This window comes from Ambystoma mexicanum, chromosome 11 (genome assembly GCF_040938575.1).
Source record: "Ambystoma mexicanum isolate Mex_15411 chromosome 11, UKY_AmexF1_1, whole genome shotgun sequence".
Taxonomy (NCBI): Eukaryota; Metazoa; Chordata; class Amphibia; order Caudata; family Ambystomatidae; genus Ambystoma; species Ambystoma mexicanum.
Genome location: NC_090934.1, coordinates 288,521,968 through 288,542,089, shown reverse-complemented (window position 1 = coordinate 288,542,089; position 20,122 = coordinate 288,521,968).

The window sequence follows — 20,122 nt, the reverse complement described above, 5'->3', positions numbered from 1 at the left end:
TGAGTGGGACATGAGTGTGGGCCTGCTGGCAGGTGTCCCGCACTGCTGGGGGCTGGGTGTGCAAGGGGACATGAGTGGGGGCCTGCTGGCAGGTGCCCCGCACTGCTGGGGGGTGGTGGTGCAAGGGGACATAAGTGTGGGCCTGCTGGCAGGTGCCCCGCACTGCTGGGGGGCGGGTGTGCAAGGGGACATGAGTGGGGGCTTGCTGGCTGGTGCCCCGCACTGCTGGGGGGTGGGGGTAGAGGGGGACATGAGTGGGGGCCTCCTGGCAGGTGTCCTGCACTGCTGGGGGGTGGGGGTGCAAGGGGACATGAGTGGGAAATTATTGTGGGCCTGCTGGCAGGTGCCCTGCACTGCTGGGGGGGGTGGGGGTGCAAGGGGACATGAGTGAGACATGAGTGTGGGCCTGCTGGCAGGTGCCCTGCACTGCTGGGGGGTGGGTGTGCAAGGGGACATGAGTGGGGGCCTGCTGGCAGGTGACCCGCACTGCTGGGGGTTGTCTGTGCAAGGGGACATGAGTGGTGGCCAGCTGGCAGGTGCCCTGCACTGCTGGGGGGTGGGGGTGCAGGGGGACATGAGTGGGAGCCTGCTGGCAGGTGCCCTGCACTGCTGGGGGGTGGGGGTGCAAGGGGACATGAGTGGGACATGAGTGGGGGCCTGCTGGCAGGTGTCCCGCACTGCTGGGTGTTGAGTGTGCAAGGGGACACTAGTGGGGGCCTCCTGGCAGGTGCCCTGCACTGCTGGGGGGTGGGTGTGCAGGGGGACATGGGTGGGGGCCTGCTGGCAGGTGCCCTGCACTGCTGGGGTGTGGGGGTAGAAGGGGACATGAGTGGGACATGAGTGGGGGCCTGCTGGTAGGTGCCGGGCACTGCTGGGGGGTGGGTGTGCAAGGGGACATGAGTGGGGGCCTGCTGGCAGGTGCCCTGCACTGCTGGGGGGTTGGTGTGGAAGGGGACATGAGTGTGGGCCTGCTGGCAGGTGCCCCGCACTGCTGGGGGATGGGTGTGCAAGGGGACATGAGTGGGGGCCTGCTGGCAGTTGCCCCGCACTGATGGGGGGTGGGTTTTCAAGGGGACATGAGTGGGGGCCTTATGGCTGGTGCGCCACACTGCTGGGGGGTGGGTGTGCAAGGGGAAATGAGTATGGGCCTGCTGGCAGGTGCCCCGCACTGCTGGGGGGTGGGTGTGAAAGGGGACATGAGTGGGGGCTTGCTAGCAGGTGCCCCGCACTGCTGGGGGGTGGGGGTGCAGGGGGACATGAGTGGGGGCCTGCTGGCAGGCGCCCTGCACTGCTGGGGGGTGGGGGTGCAAGGGGACATGAGTGGGACATGAGTGTGCGCCTGCTGGCAGGTGCCCCGCACTGCTGGGGGGGTGGGGGTGCAAGGGGAAATGAGTGGGACATGAGTGTGGGCCTGCTGACAGGTGCCCTGCACTGCTGGGGGTGGGTGTGCAAGGGGACATGAGTGGGGGCCTGCTGGCAGGTGTCCCGCACTGCTGGGGGTTGGGTGTGCAAGGGGACATCAGTGGGGGCCTGCTGGCAGGTGCCCTGTACTGCTGGGGGGTGGGGGTGCAGGGGGACATGAGTGAGGGCCTGCTGGCAGGTGCCCTGCACTGCTGCGGTATGGGGGTGCAAGGGGACATGAGTGGGGGCCTGCTGGCAGGTGCCCTGCACTGCTGGGGGGTGGGGGTGCAAGGGGACATGAGTGGGGACCTGCTGGCAGGTGCACCACACTGCTGGGGGGTGGGTGTGCAAGGGGACATGAGTGGGGGCCTGCTGGCAGGTGCCCTGCACTGCTGGGGGGTGGGGGTGCAAAGGGACATGAGTGGGGGCCTTCTGGCAGGTGCCCTGCACTGATGGGGGTTGGTGGGCAAGGGGACATGAGTGTGGGCCTGCTGGCAGGTGCCCCGCACTGCTGGGGGGTGGGTGTGCAAGGGGACATGAGTGGGGGCCTGCTGGCAGTTGTCCCGCACTGCTGGGGGGTGGGTGTTCAAGGGGACATGAGTGGGGGCCTTATGGCTGGTGCGCCACACTGCTGGGGGGTGGGTGTGCAAGGGGACATGAGTATGGGCCTGCTGGCAGGTGCCCCGCAATGCTGGGGGGTGGGGGTGCAGGGGGACATGAGTGGGGGCCGGCTGGCAGGCGCCCTGCACTGCTGGGGGGTGGGGGTTCAAGGGAACATGAGTGGGACATGAGTGTGGGCCTGCTGGCAGGTGCCCCGCACTGCTGGGGGGTGGGGGTGCAAGGGGACATGAGTGGGACATGAGTGTGGGCCTGCTGACAGGAGCCCTGCACTGCTGGAGGTGGGTGTGCAAGGGGACATGAGTGGGGGCCTGCGGGCAGGTGTCCCGCACTGCTGGGGGTTGGGTGTGCAAGGGGACATGAGTGGGGGCCTGCTTGCAGGTGCCTTGCACTGCTGGGGGGTGGGGGTGCAGGGGGACATGAGTGGCGGCCTGCTGGCAGGTGCCCTGCACTGCTGGGGTGTGGGGGTACAAGGGGACATGAGTAGGACATGAGTGGGGGACTTCTGGCAGGTGCCCTGCACTGCTGGGGGGTGGGGGTGCAAGGGGACATGAGTGGGGGCCTGCTGGCAGGTGCCCCACACTGCTGGGGGGTGGATGTGCAAGGGGACATGAGTGGGGGCCTGCTGGCAGGTGACCTGCACTGCTGGGGGTGGGTGTGCAAGGGGACATGAGTGGGGGCCTGCTGGCAGGTGCCCCGCACTGCTGGGGGGTGGGTGTGCAAGGGGACATGAGTGGGGGCCTGCTGGCAGGTGCCCTGCACCGCTGGGGGGTGGGCGTGCAAGAGGACATGAGTGGGACATGAGTGGGGGCCTGCTGGCAGGTGCCCTGCACTGATGGGGGTTGGGGGTGCAAGGGGACATGAGTGGGACATGAGTGTGGGCCTACTGGCAGGTGCCCCGCACTGCTGGGGGGTGTGGGTGCAAGGGGACATGAGTGGGACATGAGTGTGGGCCTGCTGGCAGGTGTCCCTCACTGCTGGGGGCTGGGTGTGCAAGGGGACATGAGTGGGGGCCTGCTGGCAGGTGCCCCGCACTGCTGGGGGGTGAGGGTGCAAGGGGACATAAGTGTGGGCCTGCTGGCAGGTGCCCCGCACTGCTGGGGGGCGGGTGTGCAAGGGGACATGAGTGGGGGCTTGCTGGCTGGTGCCCCGCACTGCTGGGGGGTGGGGGTAGAGGGGGACATGAGTGGGGGCCTCCTGGCAGGTGTCCTGCACTGCTGGGGGGTGGGGGTGCAAGGGGACATGAGTGGGAAATTATTGTGGGCCTGCTGGCAGGTGCCCTGCACTGCTGGGGGGTGGGTGTGCAAGGGGACATGAGTGGGGGCTTGCTGGCAGGTGTCCCGCACTGCTGGGGGTTGGGTGTGCAAGGGGACATGAGTGGTGGCCTGCTGGCAGGTGCCCTGCACTGCTGGGGGGTGGGTGTGCAAGGGGACATGAGTGGGGGCTTGCTGGCAGGTGTCCCGCACTGCTGGGGGGTGGGGGTGCAAGGGGACATGAGTGGGACATGAGTGTGCGCCTGCTGGCAGGTGCCCCGCACTGCTGGGGGGGTGGGGGTGCAAGGGGAAATGAGTGGGACATGAGTGTGGGCCTGCTGACAGGTGCCCTGCACTGCTGGGGGTGGGTGTGCAAGGGGACATGAGTGGGGGCCTGCTGGCAGGTGTCCCGCACTGCTGGGGGTTGGGTGTGCAAGGGGACATCAGTGGGGGCCTGCTGGCAGGTGCCCTGTACTGCTGGGGGGTGGGGGTGCAGGGGGACATGAGTGAGGGCCTGCTGGCAGGTGCCCTGCACTGCTGCGGTATGGGGGTGCAAGGGGACATGAGTGGGGGCCTGCTGGCAGGTGCCCTGCACTGCTGGGGGGTGGGGGTGCAAGGGGACATGAGTGGGGACCTGCTGGCAGGTGCACCACACTGCTGGGGGGTGGGTGTGCAAGGGGACATGAGTGGGGGCCTGCTGGCAGGTGCCCTGCACTGCTGGGGGGTGGGGGTGCAAAGGGACATGAGTGGGGGCCTTCTGGCAGGTGCCCTGCACTGATGGGGGTTGGTGGGCAAGGGGACATGAGTGTGGGCCTGCTGGCAGGTGCCCCGCACTGCTGGGGGGTGGGTGTGCAAGGGGACATGAGTGGGGGCCTGCTGGCAGTTGTCCCGCACTGCTGGGGGGTGGGTGTTCAAGGGGACATGAGTGGGGGCCTTATGGCTGGTGCGCCACACTGCTGGGGGGTGGGTGTGCAAGGGGACATGAGTATGGGCCTGCTGGCAGGTGCCCCGCAATGCTGGGGGGTGGGGGTGCAGGGGGACATGAGTGGGGGCCGGCTGGCAGGCGCCCTGCACTGCTGGGGGGTGGGGGTTCAAGGGAACATGAGTGGGACATGAGTGTGGGCCTGCTGGCAGGTGCCCCGCACTGCTGGGGGGTGGGGGTGCAAGGGGACATGAGTGGGACATGAGTGTGGGCCTGCTGACAGGAGCCCTGCACTGCTGGAGGTGGGTGTGCAAGGGGACATGAGTGGGGGCCTGCGGGCAGGTGTCCCGCACTGCTGGGGGTTGGGTGTGCAAGGGGACATGAGTGGGGGCCTGCTTGCAGGTGCCTTGCACTGCTGGGGGGTGGGGGTGCAGGGGGACATGAGTGGCGGCCTGCTGGCAGGTGCCCTGCACTGCTGGGGTGTGGGGGTACAAGGGGACATGAGTAGGACATGAGTGGGGGACTTCTGGCAGGTGCCCTGCACTGCTGGGGGGTGGGGGTGCAAGGGGACATGAGTGGGGGCCTGCTGGCAGGTGCCCCACACTGCTGGGGGGTGGATGTGCAAGGGGACATGAGTGGGGGCCTGCTGGCAGGTGACCTGCACTGCTGGGGGTGGGTGTGCAAGGGGACATGAGTGGGGGCCTGCTGGCAGGTGCCCCGCACTGCTGGGGGGTGGGTGTGCAAGGGGACATGAGTGGGGGCCTGCTGGCAGGTGCCCTGCACCGCTGGGGGGTGGGCGTGCAAGAGGACATGAGTGGGACATGAGTGGGGGCCTGCTGGCAGGTGCCCTGCACTGATGGGGGTTGGGGGTGCAAGGGGACATGAGTGGGACATGAGTGTGGGCCTACTGGCAGGTGCCCCGCACTGCTGGGGGGTGTGGGTGCAAGGGGACATGAGTGGGACATGAGTGTGGGCCTGCTGGCAGGTGTCCCTCACTGCTGGGGGCTGGGTGTGCAAGGGGACATGAGTGGGGGCCTGCTGGCAGGTGCCCCGCACTGCTGGGGGGTGAGGGTGCAAGGGGACATAAGTGTGGGCCTGCTGGCAGGTGCCCCGCACTGCTGGGGGGCGGGTGTGCAAGGGGACATGAGTGGGGGCTTGCTGGCTGGTGCCCCGCACTGCTGGGGGGTGGGGGTAGAGGGGGACATGAGTGGGGGCCTCCTGGCAGGTGTCCTGCACTGCTGGGGGGTGGGGGTGCAAGGGGACATGAGTGGGAAATTATTGTGGGCCTGCTGGCAGGTGCCCTGCACTGCTGGGGGGTGGGTGTGCAAGGGGACATGAGTGGGGGCTTGCTGGCAGGTGTCCCGCACTGCTGGGGGTTGGGTGTGCAAGGGGACATGAGTGGTGGCCTGCTGGCAGGTGCCCTGCACTGCTGGGGGGTGGGGGTGCAGGGGGACATGAGTGGGAGCCTGCTGGCAGGTGCCCTGCACTGCTGGGGGGTGGGGGTGCAAGGGGACATGAGTGGGACATGAGTGGGGGCCTGCTGGCAGGTGCCCTGCACTGCTGGGGGGTGGGGGTGCAAGGGGACATGAGTGGGGGCCTACTGGCAGGTGCCCCGCACTGCTGGGGGGTGGGTGTGCAAGGGGACATGAGTGGGGGCCTGCTGGCAGTTGCCCCGCACTGCTGGGGGGGTGGGTGTGCAAGGGGACATGAGTGGGGGCCTGCTGGCAGGTGCCCCGCACTGCTGGGGGGTTGGTGTGCAAGGGGACATGAGTGTGGGCCTGCTGGCAGGTGCCCCGGACTGCTGGTGGGTGGGTGTGCAAGGGGACATGAGTGGGGGCCTGCTGGCAGGTGCCCCGCACTGCTGGGGGGTTGGTGTGCAAGGGGACATGAGTGTGGGCCTGCTGGCAGGTGCCCCGGACTGCTGGGGGGTGGGTGTGCAAGGGGACATGAGTGGGGGCCTGCTAGCAGTTGCCCCGCACTGCTGGGGGGTGGGTGTTCAAGGGGACATGAGTGGGGGCCTTATGGCTGGTGCGCCACACTGCTGGGGTGTGGATGTGCAAGAGGAAATGAGTATGGGCCTGCTGGCAGGTGCCCCGCACTGCTGGGGGGTGGGTGTGAAAGGCGACATGAGTGGGGGCTTGCTAGCAGGTGCCCCGCACTGCTGAAGGGTGGGGGTGCAGGGGGACATGAGTGGGGGCCTGCTGGCAGGCGCCCTGTACTGCTGGGGGGTGGGGGTTCAAGGGGACATGAGTGGGACATGAGTGTGGGCCTGCTGGCAGGTGCGCCGCACTGCTGGGGGGGTGGGGGTGCAAGGGGACATGAGTGGGACATGAATGTGGGCCTACTGGCAGGTGCCCCGCACTGCTGGGGGGTGTGGGTGCAAGGGGACATGAGTGGGACATGAGTGTGGGCCTGCTGGCAGGTGTCCCTCACTGCTGGGGGCTGGGTGTGCAAGGGGACATGAGTGGGGGCCTGCTGGCAGGTGCCCCGCACTGCTGGGGGGTGAGGGTGCAAGGGGACATAAGTGTGGGCCTGCTGGCAGGTGCCCCGCACTGCTGGGGGGCGGATGTGCAAGGGGACATGAGTGGGGGCTTGCTGGCTGGTGCCCCGCACTGCTGGGGGGTGGGGGTAGAGGGGGACATGAGTGGGGGCCTCCTGGCAGGTGTCCTGCACTGCTGGGGGGTGGGGGTGCAAGGGGACATGAGTGGGAAATTATTGTGGGCCTGCTGGCAGGTGCCCTGCACTGCTGGGGGGTGGGTGTGCAAGGGGACATGAGTGGGGGCTTGCTGGCAGGTGTCCCGCACTGCTGGGGGTTGGGTGTGCAAGGGGACATGAGTGGTGGCCTGCTGGCAGGTGCCCTGCACTGCTGGGGGGTGGGGGTGCAGGGGGACATGAGTGGGAGCCTGCTGGCAGGTGCCCTGCACTGCTGGGGGGTGGGGGTGCAAGGGGACATGAGTGGGACATGAGTGGGGGCCTGCTGGCAGGTGCCCTGCACTGCTGGGGGGTGGGGGTGCAAGGGGACATGAGTGGGGGCCTACTGGCAGGTGCCCCGCACTGCTGGGGGGAGGGTTTGCAAGGGGACATGAGTGGGGGCCTGCTGGCAGTTGCCCCGCACTGCTGGGGGGGTGGGTGTGCAAGGGGACATGAGTGGGGGCCTGCTGGCAGGTGCCCCGCACTGCTGGGGGGTTGGTGTGCAAGGGGACATGAGTGTGGGCCTGCTGGCAGGTGCCCCGGACTGCTGGGGGGTGGGGGTGCAAGGGGACATGAGTGGGAAATTATTGTGGGCCTGCTGGCAGGTGCCCTGCACTGCTGGGGGGTGGGTGTGCAAGGGGACATGAGTGGGGGCTTGCTGGCAGGTGTCCCGCACTGCTGGGGGTTGGGTGTGCAAGGGGACATGAGTGGTGGCCTGCTGGCAGGTGCCCTGCACTGCTGGGGGGTGGGGGTGCAGGGGGACATGAGTGGGAGCCTGCTGGCAGGTGCCCTGCACTGCTGGGGGGTGGGGGTGCAAGGGGACATGAGTGGGACATGAGTGGGGGCCTGCTGGCAGGTGCCCTGCACTGCTGGGGGGTGGGGGTGCAAGGGGACATGAGTGGGGGCCTACTGGCAGGTGCCCCGCACTGCTGGGGGGTGGGTGTGCAAGGGGACATGAGTGGGGGCCTGCTGGCAGTTGCCCCGCACTGCTGGGGGGGTGGGTGTGCAAGGGGACATGAGTGGGGGCCTGCTGGCAGGTGCCCCGCACTGCTGGGGGGTTGGTGTGCAAGGGGACATGAGTGTGGGCCTGCTGGCAGGTGCCCCGGACTGCTGGTGGGTGGGTGTGCAAGGGGACATGAGTGGGGGCCTGCTGGCAGGTGCCCCGCACTGCTGGGGGGTTGGTGTGCAAGGGGACATGAGTGTGGGCCTGCTGGCAGGTGCCCCGGACTGCTGGGGGGTGGGTGTGCAAGGGGACATGAGTGGGGGCCTGCTAGCAGTTGCCCCGCACTGCTGGGGGGTGGGTGTTCAAGGGGACATGAGTGGGGGCCTTATGGCTGGTGCGCCACACTGCTGGGGTGTGGATGTGCAAGAGGAAATGAGTATGGGCCTGCTGGCAGGTGCCCCGCACTGCTGGGGGGTGGGTGTGAAAGGCGACATGAGTGGGGGCTTGCTAGCAGGTGCCCCGCACTGCTGAAGGGTGGGGGTGCAGGGGGACATGAGTGGGGGCCTGCTGGCAGGCGCCCTGCACTGCTGGGGGGTGGGGGTTCAAGGGGACATGAGTGGGACATGAGTGTGGGCCTGCTGGCAGGTGCGCCGCACTGCTGGGGGGGTGGGGGTGCAAGGGGACATGAGTGGGACATGAATGTGGGCCTGCTGGCAGGTGCCCTGCAGTGCTGGGGGTTGGTGTGCAAGGGGACATGAGTGGGGGCCTACTGGCAGGTGTCCCGCACTGCTGGGTGTTGAGTGTGCAAGGGGACATGAGTGGGGGCCTCCTGGCAGGTGCCCTGCACTGCTGGGGGGTGGGTGTGCAGGGGGACATGGGTGGGGGCCTGCTGGCAGGTGCCCTGCACTGCTGGGGTGTGGGGGTACAAGGGGACATGAGTGGGACATGAGTGGGGGCCTGCTGGTAGGTGCCGGCACTGCTGGGGGGTGGGTGTGCAAGGGGACATGAGTGGGGGCCTGCTGGCAGGTGCCCCACACTGCTGGGGGGTTGGTGTGCAAGGGGACATGAGTGTGGGCCTGCTGGCAGGTGTCCCGCACTGCTGGGGGATGGGTGTGCAAGGTGACATGAGTGGGGGCCTGCTGGCAGTTGCCCCGCACTGCTGGGGGGTGGGTGTTCAAGGGGACATGAGTGGGGGCCTTATGGCTGGTGCGCCACACTGCTGGGGGGTGGGTGTGCAAGGGGAAATGAGTATGGGCCTGCTGGCAGGTGCCCCGCACGTCTGGGGGGTGGGTGTGAAAGGGGACATGAGTGGGGGCTTGCTAGCAGGTGCCCCGCACTGCTGGGGGGTGGGGGTGCAGGGGGACATGAGTGGGGGCCTGCTGGCAGGCGCCCTGCACTGCTGGGGGGTGGGGGTGCAAGGGGACATGAGTGGGACATGAGTGTGCGCCTGCTGGCAGGTGCCCCGCACTGCTGGGGGGGTGGGGGTGCAAGGGGACATGAGTGGGACATGAGTGCGGGCCTGCTGACAGGTGCCCTGCACTGCTGGGGGTGGGTGTGCAAGGGGACATGAGTGGGGGCCTGCTGGCAGGTGTCCCGCACTGCTGGGGGTTGGGTGTGCAAGGGGACATGAGTGGGGGCCTGCTGGCAGGTGCCCTGTACTGCTGGGGGTGGGGGTGCAGGGGGACATGAGTGAGGGCCTGCTGGCAGGTGCCCTGCACTGCTGCGGTATGGGGGTGCAAGGGGACATGAGTTGGGGCCTGCTGGCAGGTGCCCTGCACTGCTTGGGGGTGGGGGTGCAAGGGGACATGAGTGGGGACCTGCTGGCAGGTGCCCCACGCTGCTGGGGGGTGGGTGTGCAAGGGGACATGAGTGGGGGCCTGCTGGCAGGTGCCTTGCACTGCTGGGGGGTGGGTGTACAAGGGGACATGAGTGGGGGCCTGCTGGCAGGTGCTCCGCACTGCTGGGGGGTGGGTGTGCAAGGGGACATGAGTGGGGGCCTGCTGGCAGGTGCCCTGCACTGCTGGGGGGTGGGGGTGCAAAGGGACATGAGTGGGACATGAGTGGGGGCCTGCTGGCAGGTGCCCTGCACTGATGGGGGTTGGGGGTGCAAGGGGACATGAGTGGGACATGAGTGGGGGCCTGCTGGCAGGTGCCCTGCACTGCTGGGGGATGGGGGTGCAAGGGGGCATGAGTGGGACATGAGTGGGGGCCTGCTGGCAGGTGCCCTGCACTGCTGGGGGGTGGGGGTGCAAGGGGACATGAGTGGGGGCCTGCTGGCAGGTGCCCCGCACTGCTGGGGGGTGGGTGTGCAAGGGGACATGAGTGGGGGCCTGCTGGCTGGTGCCCTGCACTGCTGGGGGTGGGGGCGCAGGGGGACATGAGTGGGGGCGTTCTGGCAGGTGCCCTGCACTGCTGGGGGGTGGGGGTGCAAGGGGGCATGAGTGGGACATGAGTGGGGGCCTGCTGGCAGGTGCCCTGCACTGTTGGGGGTTGGGGGTGCAAGGGGACATGAGTGGGACATGAGTGTGAGCCTACTGGCAGGTGCCCCGCACTGCTGGGGGGGTGGGGGTGCAAGCGGACATGAGTGGGACATGAGTGTGGGCCTGCTGGCAGGTGTCCCGCACTGCTGGGGGCTGGGTGTGCAAGGGGACATGAGTGGAGGCCTGCTGGCAGGTGCACCGCACTGCTGGGGGTGGGGGTGCAAGGGGACATAAGTGTGGGCCTGCTGGCAGGTGCCCCGCACTGCTGGGGGGTGGGTGTGCAAGGGGACATGAGTGGAGGCTTGCTAGCAGGTGCCCCTCACTGCTGGGGGGGGTGGGGGTGCAAGCGGACATGAGTGGGACATGAGTGCGGGCCTGCTGGCAGGTGCCCCACACTGCTGGGGGGTGGGTGTACAAGGGGACATGAGTGGGGGCCTGCTGGCAGGTGCCCTGCAATGCTGGGGGTGGGGGTGCAGGGGGACATGAGTGGGGGCCTGCTGGCAGGTGCCCTGCACTGCTGGGGGGTGGGGGTGCAAGGGGGCATGAGTGGGACATGAGTGGGGGCCTGCTGGCAGGTGCCCTGCACTGCTGGGGAGTGGGGGTGCAAGGGGACATGAGTGGGGGCCTGCTGGCAGGTGCCCCGCACTGCTGGGGGGTGGGTGTGCAAGGGGACATGAGTGGGGGCCTGCTGGCAGGTGCCCTGCACTGCTGGGGGGTGGGGGTGCAAGGAGACATGAGTGGGACATGAGTGGGGGCCTGCTGGCAGGTGCCCTGCACTGATGGGGGTTGGGGGTGGAAGGGGACATGAGTGGGACATGAGTGTGGGCCTACTGGCAGGTGCCCCGCACTGCTGGGGGGGTGGGGGTGCAAGGGGACATGAGTGGGACATGAATGTGGGCCTGCTGGCAGGTGTCCCGTACTGCTGGGGGCTGGGTGTGCAAGGGGACATGAATGGGGGACTGCTGGCAGGTGCCCCACACTGCTGGGGGGTGGGGGTGCAAGGGGACATAAGTGTGGGCCTGCTGGCAGGTGCCCCGCACTGCTGGGGGGTGGGTGTGCAAGGGGACATGAGTGGGGGCCTGCTGGCTGGTGCCCCGCACTGCTGGGGGGTGGGGGTGCAGGGGGACATGAGTGGGGGCCTGCTGGCAGGTGCCCTACGCTGCTGGGGGTTGGGGGTGCAAGGGGACATGAGTGGGACATGAGTGTGGGCCTGCTGGCAGGTGCCCTGCACTGCTGGGGGGGTGGGGGTGCAAGGAGACATGAACGGGACATGAGTGTGGGCCTGCTGGCAGGTGCCCTGCACTGCTGGGGGAGTGGGTGTGCAAGGGGATATGAGTGGGGGCCTGCTGGCAGGTGCCCTGCACTGCTGGGGGTAGGGGGTGCAGGGGGACATGAGTGGGGGCCTGCTGGCAGGTGCCCTGCATTGCTGGGGGGTGGGGGTGCAAGGGGACATGAGTGGGACATGAGTGGGGGCCTGCTGGCAGGTGCCCTGCACTGCTGGGGGGTGGGGGTGCAAGGGGACATGAGTGGGGGCCTGCTGGCAGGTGCCCCACACTGCTGGGGGGTGGGTGTGCAAGGGGACATGAGTGGGGGCCTGCTGGCAGGTGCCCCGCACTGCTGGGGGGTGGGTGTGCAAGGGGACATGAGTGGGGGCCTGCTGGCAGGTGCCCCGCACTGCTGGGGGGTGGGTGTGCAAGGGGACATGAGTGGGGGCCTGCTGGCAGGTGCCCTGCACTGCTGGGGGATGGGGGTGCAAGGGGACATGAGTGGGACCTGAGTGGGGGCCTGCTGGCAGGTGCTCCGCACTGCTGGGGGGGTGGGGGTGCAAGGGGACATGAGTGGGACATGAGTGTGGGCCTGCTGGCAGGTGCCCCGCACTGCTGGGGGGTTGGTGTGCAAGGGGACATGAGTGTGGGCCTGCTGGCAGGTGCCCCGGACTGCTGGGGGGTGGGTGTGCAAGGGGACATGAGTGGGGGCCTGCTAGCAGTTGCCCCGCACTGCTGGGGGGTGGGTGTTCAAGGGGACATGAGTGGGGGCCTTATGGCTGGTGCGCCACACTGCTGGGGTGTGGATGTGCAAGAGGAAATGAGTATGGGCCTGCTGGCAGGTGCCCCGCACTGCTGGGGGGTGGGTGTGAAAGGCGACATGAGTGGGGGCTTGCTAGCAGGTGCCCCGCACTGCTGAAGGGTGGGGGTGCAGGGGGACATGAGTGGGGGCCTGCTGGCAGGCGCCCTGCACTGCTGGGGGGTGGGGGTTCAAGGGGACATGAGTGGGACATGAGTGTGGGCCTGCTGGCAGGTGCGCCGCACTGCTGGGGGGGTGGGGGTGCAAGGGGACATGAGTGGGACATGAATGGGGGCCTGCTGGCAGGTGCCCTGCACTGCTGGGGAGTGGGGGTGCAAGGGGACATGAGTGGGGGCCTGCTGGCAGGTGCCCCGCACTGCTGGGGGGTGGGTGTGCAAGGGGACATGAGTGGGGGCCTGCTGGCAGGTGCCCTGCACTGCTGGGGGGTGGGGGTGCAAGGAGACATGAGTGGGACATGAGTGGGGGCCTGCTGGCAGGTGCCCTGCACTGATGGGGGTTGGGGGTGGAAGGGGACATGAGTGGGACATGAGTGTGGGCCTACTGGCAGGTGCCCCGCACTGCTGGGGGGGTGGGGGTGCAAGGGGACATGAGTGGGACATGAATGTGGGCCTGCTGGCAGGTGTCCCGTACTGCTGGGGGCTGGGTGTGCAAGGGGACATGAATGGGGGACTGCTGGCAGGTGCCCCACACTGCTGGGGGGTGGGGGTGCAAGGGGACATAAGTGTGGGCCTGCTGGCAGGTGCCCCGCACTGCTGGGGGGTGGGTGTGCAAGGGGACATGAGTGGGGGCCTGCTGGCTGGTGCCCCGCACTGCTGGGGGGTGGGGGTGCAGTGGGACATGAGTGGGGGCCTGCTGGCAGGTGCCCTACGCTGCTGGGGGTTGGGGGTGCAAGGGGACATGAGTGGGACATGAGTGTGGGCCTGCTGGCAGGTGCCCTGCACTGCTGGGGGGTGGGGGTGCAAGGAGACATGAACGGGACATGAGTGTGGGCCTGCTGGCAGGTGCCCTGCACTGCTGGGGGAGTGGGTGTGCAAGGGGATATGAGTGGGGGCCTGCTGGCAGGTGCCCTGCACTGCTGGGGGTAGGGGGTGCAGGGGGACATGAGTGGGGGCCTGCTGGCAGGTGCCCTGCATTGCTGGGGGGTGGGGGTGCAAGGGGACATGAGTGGGACATGAGTGGGGGCCTGCTGGCAGGTGCCCTGCACTGCTGGGGGGTGGGGGTGCAAGGGGACATGAGTGGGGGCCTGCTGGCAGGTGCCCCACACTGCTGGGGGGTGGGTGTGCAAGGGGACATGAGTGGGGGCCTGCTGGCAGGTGCCCCGCACTGCTGGGGGGTGGGTGTGCAAGGGGACATGAGTGGGGGCCTGCTGGCAGGTGCCCCGCACTGCTGGGGGGTGGGTGTGCAAGGGGACATGAGTGGGGGCCTGCTGGCAGGTGCCCTGCACTGCTGGGGGATGGGGGTGCAAGGGGACATGAGTGGGACCTGAGTGGGGGCCTGCTGGCAGGTGCTCCGCACTGCTGGGGGGGTGGGGGTGCAAGGGGACATGAGTGGGACATGAGTGTGGGCCTGCTGGCAGGTGTCCCGCACTTCTGGGGGCTGGGTGTGCAAGGGGACATGAGTGGGGGCCTGCTGGCAGGTGCCCCGCACAGCTGGGGGGTTGGGGTGCAAGGGGACATGAGTGGGACATGAGTGGGGGCCTGCTGGCAGGTGCCCTGCACTGCTGGGGGTTGGGGGTGCAAGGGGACATGAGTGGGACATGAGTGTGGGCCTACTGGAAGGTGCCCTACACTGCTGGGGGGTGGGGGTGCAAGGGGACATGAGTGGGACATGAGTGTGGGCCTGCTGGCAGGTGTCCCGCACTGCTGGGGGCTGGGTGTGCAAGGGGACATGAGTGGGGGCCTGCTGGCAGGTGCCCCGCACTGCTGGGGGGTGTGGGTGCAAGGGGACATAAGTGTGGGCCTGCTGGCAGGTGCGACGCACTGCTGGGGAGTGGGTGTGCAAGGGGACATGAGTGGGGGCCTGCTGGCTGGTGACCCGCCACTGCTGGGGGGTGGGTGTGCAAGGGGACATGAGTGGGGGCCTTATGGCTGGTGCGCCACACTGCTGGGGGGTGGGTGTGCAAGGGGAAATGAGTTTGGGCCTGCTGGCAGGTGCCCCGCACTGCTGGGGGGTGGGTGTGCAAGGGGAAATGAGTGGGGGCATGCTAGCAGGTGCCCCACACTGCTGGGGGGTGGTGGGGGTGCAAGCGGACATGAGAGGGACATGAGTGCGGGCCCGCTGGCCGGTGCCCCACACTGCTGGGGGGGTGGGGGTGCAAGGGGACATGAGTGGGACATGAGTGTGGGCCTGCTGGCAGGTGTCCCGCACTGCTGGGGGCTGGGTGTGCAAGGGGACATGAGTGGGGGCCTGCTGGCAGGTGCCCCGCACTGCTGGGGGGTGGGGGTGCAAGGGGACATGAGTGGGACATGAGTGGGGGCCTGCTGGCAGGTGCCCTGCACTGCTGGGGGTTGGGGGTGCAAGGGGACATGAGTGGGACATGAGTGTGGGCCTACTGGCAGGTGCCCCGCACTGCTGGGGGGTGGGGGTGCAAGGGGACATGAGTGTGGGCCTGCTGGCAGGTGTCCAGCATTGCTGGGGGCTGGGTGTGCAAGGGGACATGAGTGGGGGCCTGCTGGCAGATGCCCCGCACTGCTGGGGGGTGGGGGTGCAAGGGGACATAAGTGTGGGCCTGCTGGCAGGTGCCCCGCACTGCTGGGGGGTGGGTGTGCAAGGGGACATGAGTGGGGGCCTGCTGGCTGGTGCCCCGCACTGCTGGGGGGTGGGTGTGCAAGGGGACATGATTGGGGGCCTTATGGCTGGTGCGCCACACTGCTGGGGGGTGGGTGTGCAATGGGAAATGAGTGTGGGCCTGCTGGCAGGTGCCCCGCACTGCTGGGGGGTGGGTGTGCAAGGGCACATGAGTGGGGGCTTGCTAGCAAGTGCCCCTCACTGCTGGGGGGGTGGGGGTGCAAGCGGACATGAGTGGACATGAGTGCGGGCCCTGCTGGCAGGTGCCCCACACTGCTGGGGGGTGGGTGTACAAGGGGACATGAGTGGGGGCCTGCTGGCAGGTGCCCTGCACTGCTGGGGGTGGGGGTGCAGGGGGACATGAGTGGGGGCCTGCTGGCAGGTGCCCTGCACTGCTGGGGGGTGGGGGTGCAAGGGGGCATGAGTGGGACATGAGTGGGGGCCTGCTGGCAGGTGCTCTGCACTGCTGGGGAGTGGGGGTGCAAGGGGACATGAGTGGGGGCCTGCTGGCAGGTGCCCCGCACTGCTGGGGGGTGGGTGTGCAAGGGGATATGAGTGGGGGCCTGCTGGCAGGTGCCCTGCACTGCTGGGGGTGGGGGTGCAAGGAGACATGAGTGGGACATGAGTGGGGGCCTGCTGGCAGGTGCCCTGCACTGATGGGGGTTAGGGGTGGAAGGGGACATGAGTGTGGGCCTACTGGCAGGTGCCCCGCACTGCTGGGGGCGTGGGGGTGCAAGGGGACATGAGTGGGACATGAGTGTGGGCCTGCTGGCAGGTGTCCCGCACTGCTGGGGGCTGGGTGTGCAAGGGGACATGAGTGGGGGCCTGCTGGCTGGTGCCCCGCACTGCTGGGGGGTGGGGATGCAGGGGGGCATGAGTGGGGGCCTGCTGGCAGGTGTCCCGCACTGCTGGGGGCTGGGTGTGCAAGGGGACATGAGTGGGGGCCTGCTGGCTGGTGCCCTACACTGCTGGGGGGTGGGGGTGCAAGGGGACATGAGTGGGACATGAGTGTGGGCCTGCTGGCAGGTGCCCTGCACTGCTGGGGGGTGGGGGTGCAAGGAGACATGAACGGGACATGAGTGTGGGCCTGCTGGCAGGTGCCCTGCACTGCTGGGGGAGTGGGTGTGCAAGGGGACATGAGTGGGGGCCTGCTGGCAGGTGTCCCACACTGCTGGGGGTTGGGTGTGCAAGGGGACATGAGTGGGGGCCTGCTGGCAGGTGCCCTGCACTGCTGGGGGGTGGGGGTGCAGGGGGACATGAGTGGGGGCCTGCTGGCAGGTGCCCTGCACTGCTGGGGGGTGGGGGTGCAAGGGGAAATGAGTGGGACATGAGTGGGGGCCTGCTGGCAGGTGCCCTGCACTGCTGGGGGTGGGGGTGCAAGGGGACATGAGTGGGGGCCTGCTGGCAGGTGCCCCACACTGCTGGGGGTGGGTGTGCCAGGGGAATGAGTGAGGGCCTGCTGGCAGGTGCCCCGCACTGCTGGGGGGTGGGTGTGCAAGGGGACATGAGTGGGGGCCTGCTGGCAGGTGCCCCGCACTGCTGGGGGGTGGGTGTGCAAGGGGACATGAGTGGGGGCCTGCTGGCAGGTGCCCTGCACTGCTGGGGGGTGGGGGTGCAAGGGGACATGAGTGGGACATGAGTGGGGGCCCTGCTGACAGGTGCCCCGCACTGCTGGGGGGTGGGGGTGCAAGGGGACATGAGTGGGACATGAGTGTGGGCCTGCTGGCAGGTGTCCCGCACTGCTGGGGGCTGGGTGTGCAAGGGGACATGAGTGGGGGCCTGCTGGCAGGTGCCCCGCACTGCTGGGGGGTGGGGGTGCAAGGGGACATGAGTGGGACATGAGTGGGGGCCTGCTGGCAGGTGCCCTGCACTGCTGGGGGTTGAGGGTGCAAGGGGGGCATGAGTGGGGGCCTGCTGGCAGGTGCCCTACACTGCTGGGGGTGGGGGTGCAAGGGGACATGAGTGGGACATGAGTGTGGGCCTGCTGGCAGGTGCCCTGCACTGCTGGGGGGTGGGGGTGCAAGGAGACATGAACGGGACATGAGTGTGGGCCTGCTGGCAGGTGCCCTGCACTGCTGGGGGAGTGGGTGTGCAAGGGGACATGAGTGGGGGCCTGCTGGCAGGTGTCCCACACTGCTGGGGGTTGGGTGTGCAAGGGGACATGAGTGGGGGCCTGCTGGCAGGTGCCCTGCACGGCTGGGGGGTGGGGGTGCAGGGGGTCATGAGTGGGGGCCTGCTGGCAGATGCCCTGCACTGCTGGGGGGTGGGGGTGCAAGGGGACATGAGTGGGACATGAGTGGGGGCCTGCTGGCAGGTGCCCTGCACTGCTGGGGGGGTGGAGGTGCAAGGGGACATGAGTGGGGCCTGCTGGCAGGTGCCCCACACTGCTGGGGGGTGGGTGTGCAAGGGGACATGAGTGGGGGCCTGCTGGCAGGTGCCCCGCACTGCTGGGGGGTGGGTGTGCAAGGGGACATGAGTGGGGGCCTGCTGGCAGGTGCCCCGCACTGCTGGGGGGTGGGTGTGCAAAGGGACATGAGTGGGGGCCTGCTGGCAGGTGCCCTGCACTGCTGGGGGGTGGGGGTGCAAGGGGACATGAGTGGGGGCCTGCTGGCAGGTGCCCCGCACTGCTGGGGGGTGGGGGTGCAAGGGGACATGAGTGGGACATGAGTGTGGGCCTGCTGGCAGGTGTCCCGCACTGCTGGGGGCTGGGTGTGCAAGGGGACATGAGTGGGGGCCTGCTGGCAGGTGCCCCGCACTGCTGGGGGTGGGGGTGCAAGGGGACATGAGTGGGACATGAGTGGGGTCCTGCTGGCAGGTGCCCTGCACTGCTGGGGGTTGGGGGTGCAAGGGGACATGAGTGGGACATGAGTGTGGGCCTACTGGAAGGTGCCCTACACTGCTGGGGAGTGGGGGTGCAAGGGGACATGAGTGGGACATGAGTGTGGGCCTGCTGGCAGGTGTCCCGCACTGCTGGGGGCTGGGTGTGCAAGGGGACATGAGCGGGGGCCTGCTGGCAGGTGCCCCGCACTGCTGGGTGGTGGGGGTGCAAGGGGACATAAGTGTGGGCCTGCTGGCAGGTGCCCCGCACTGCTTCGGGGTGGGTGTGCAAGGGGACATGAGTGGGGGCCTGCTGGCTGGTGCCCCACACTGCTGGGGGGTGGGTGTGCAGGGGGACATGAGTGGGGGCCTTATGGCTGGTGCGCCACACTGCTGGGGGGTGGGTGTGCAAGGGAAATGAGTGTGGCCTGCTGACAGGTGCCCCGCACTGCTGGGGGGTGGGTGTGCAAGGGGACATGAGTGGGGGCATGCTAGCAGTGCCCCTCACTGCTGGGGGGTGGTGGGGGTGCAAGCGGACATGAGAGGGACATGAGTGCGGGCCCGCTGGCAGGTGCCCCACACCTGCTGGGGGGTGGGGGTGCAAGGGGACATGAGTGGGGGCCTGCTGGCAGGTGCCCCGCACTGCTGGGGGTGGGGGTGCAAGGGGACATGAGTGGGACATGAGTGGGGTCCTGCTGGCAGGTGCCCTGCACTGCTGGGGGTTGGGGGTGCAAGGGGACATGAGTGGGACATGAGTGTGGGCCTACTGGAAGGTGCCCTACACTGCTGGGGAGTGGGGGTGCAAGGGGACATGAGTGGGACATGAGTGTGGGCCTGCTGGCAGGTGTCCCGCACTGCTGGGGGCTGGGTGTGCAAGGGGACATGAGTGGGGGCCTGCTGGCAGGTTCCCCGCACTGCTGGGGGGTGGGGGTGCAAGGGGACATGAGTGGAACATGAGTGGGGGCCTGCTGGCAGGTGCCCTGCACTGCTGGGGGTTGGGGGTGCAAGGGGACATGAGTGTGGGCCTACTGGCAGGTGCCCCGCACTGCTGGGGGCTGGGTGTGCAAGGGGACATGAGTGGGGGCCTGCTGGCAGGTGTCCCGCACTGCTGGGGGCTGGGTGTGCAAGGGGACATGAGTGGGGGCCTGCTGGCAGGTTCCCCGCACTGCTGGGGGGTGGGGGTGCAAGGGGACATGAGTGGAACATGAGTGGGGGCCTGCTGGCAGGTGCCCTGCACTGCTGGGGGTTGGGGGTGCAAGGGGACATGAGTGTGGGCCTACTGGCAGGTGCCCCGCACTGCTGGGGGCTGGGTGTGCAAGGGGACATGAGTGGGGGCCTGCTGGCAGGTGCCCCGCACTGCTGGGGGCTGGGTGTGCAAGGGGACATGAGTGGGGGGCCTGCTGGCAGGTGCCCCGCACTGCTGGGGGGTGGGGGTGCAAGAGGACATGAGTGGGACATGAGTGTGGGCCTGCTGGCAGGTGTCCCGCACTGCTGGGGGCTGGGTGTGCAAGGGGACATGAGTGGGCCTGCTGGCAGGTGCCCCGCACTGCTGGGGGGTGGGGGTGCAAGGGGACATGAGTGGGACATGAGTGGGGTCCTGCTGGCAGGTGCCCTGCACTGCTGGGGGTTGGGGGTGCAAGGGGACATGAGTGGGACATGAGTGGGGCCTACTGGAAGGTGCCCTACACTGCTGGGGGGAGTGGGGGTGCAAGGGGACATGAGTGGGACATGAGTGTGGGCCTGCTGGCAGGTGTCCCGCACTGCTGGGGGCTGGGTGTGCAAGGGGACATGAGTTGGGGGCCTGCTGGCAGGTTCCCCGCACTGCTGGGGGGTGGGGGTGCAAGGGGACATGAGTGGAACATGAGTGGGGGCCTGCTGGCAGGTGCCCTGCACTGCTGGGGGTTGGGGGTGGCACAAGGGGACATGAGTGTGGGCCTACTGGCAGGTGCCCCGCACTGCTGGGGGGGGTGGGATGCAAGGAGACATGAGTGGGACATGAGTGTGGGCCCTGCTGGCAGGTGTCCCGCACTGCTGGGGGCTGGTGTGCAAGGGGACATGAGTGGAGGCCTGCTGGCAGGTGCACCGCACTGCTGGGGGTGGGGGTGCAAGGGGACATGAGTGGGAC